Raw genomic sequence first — 1,721 nt, forward strand, 5'->3', positions numbered from 1 at the left:
TCTTGCTGAGATGGAAAATTAATTGAGGCTAAAGAGGAATAATGGAGAAAGGGATCTGAGAAACTGCCTTTTTGTCTAAAAGGATGGAATTTCCAAAGTTCATAAAAAGTACTTAGATGTACACGATACAGAAAATATGAATGAACTTGGACTTGGTTTGGTTGATGTTAATGTCATGGTTAATGACAGTTAGTTAATTTTTTTTTTTTTAATATGGAACGCTTCACGAATTTGCATGTCATTCTTGCACAGGGGCCATGCTAATCTTCTCTGTATCATTCCAATTTTAGTATATGTGCTGCGAAGCAAGCACAGGTTAGTTAATTTTAATGCATGGGGCCGATTAAGGAGATGGACAGGTGTGGGCAAAAGTTGTGAGTATGCAAAACACAGTTTATTCTTTTATTATTATTTCTTTATTATTATATTACTTATTTGTATTACAGCTATAAACCTAATTTTACCCACCCCGGTGTGTGTGTGTGTGTGTGTGTGTGTGTGTGTATTTTTTTTTTTTTTTGAGACAAAGAGAGAGTCAGAGAGAGAGGGATAGATAGGAGCAGACAGGAATGGAGAGAGATGAGAAGCATCAATTATCAGTTTTTCGTTGGGACACCTTAGTTGTTCATTGATTGATTTCTCATATGTGCCTTGACTGGGGGCTCCAGCAGACCAAGTAACCCCTTGCTCAAACCAGCAACCTTGGGTTCAAGCTGGTGAGCTTTTGCTCAAACCAGATGAGCCTGTGCTCAAACTGGCGACCTCGGGGTCTCGAACCTGGGTCCTCCACATCCCACTCCGACACTCTATCCACTGTGCCACTGCCTGGTCAGGCTCTACCCCGGTATTAATGTCAGTCTAGCAATGACACTGCAAATCTGGGAGTGATCAATCTATTTATAGTGCACCCTCACACACACTTGTAAGGGAGCATTCTAATGGCCTCTGTCAGATCTCATTTCTCCTCTTGGCTTAATCCATTTCAGCTTCACTGTTTCTTTGGCTTTCTCTGAACATGTCAAGTGTGCTCTCAGCCCAGGACTTTTGCACTCGCTGTTCTAAGGATCACTATTAGCCTAAAGATTGTCTTTGTGTATATAGAGAAAGGTGTCGCTTTCTCAAGGTGCACCCCAACATGGCTGCCCTGAGCATCTTTGTTTTGCCTGGCACACTCTTCTCTCAGACACATGCGATGTAGTTTCTGCTGCATCTTCAGGTCTTTGCATATATTTCCGTTGAGTGATGTTTTCCTTGACCACCTTATCTTTTTTTTAATAATTTTATTTTTTTAATGGGGTGACATCAATAAATCAGGATACATATATTCAAAGATAACAAGTCCAGGTTATCTTGTCGTTCAATTATGTTGCATACCCACCACCCAAAGTCAGATTGTCTTCTGTCACCTTCTATCTTGTTTTCTTTGTGCCCCTCCCCACCCCCTTTCCCTCTCCCATTCCCCCCTCCCCCCCCGTAACCACCACACTCTTATCAATGTCTCTTAGTTTCATTTTTATGTCCCACCTACGTATGGAATAATACAGTTCCTGTTTTTTTCTGATTTACTTATTTCGCTTCGTATCATGTTATCAAGATCCCACCATTTTGCTGTAAATGTTCCGATATCATTTCTTATAGCTGAGTAGTATTCCATAGTGTATATGTGCCACATCTTCTTTATCCAGTCATCTATTGATGGGCTTTTTGGTTGTTTCCATGTC

General features: G+C 40.7%; 1 non-coding gene across 1 annotated transcript; it reads right to left on the reverse strand.

Annotated features, from left to right (window-relative positions):
• Positions 1–207: 207 nt before the first annotated feature.
• LOC136316499 (U6 spliceosomal RNA) lies at positions 208–313 on the reverse strand. Its single transcript, XR_010727731.1, has one exon. It is a non-coding gene; the product is annotated as a U6 spliceosomal RNA (small nuclear RNA).
• Positions 314–1,721: the final 1,408 nt, after the last annotated feature.

The sequence above is a fragment of the Saccopteryx bilineata genome, chromosome 12 (genome assembly GCF_036850765.1).
Source record: "Saccopteryx bilineata isolate mSacBil1 chromosome 12, mSacBil1_pri_phased_curated, whole genome shotgun sequence".
In the NCBI taxonomy this organism is placed as follows: domain Eukaryota; kingdom Metazoa; phylum Chordata; class Mammalia; order Chiroptera; family Emballonuridae; genus Saccopteryx; species Saccopteryx bilineata.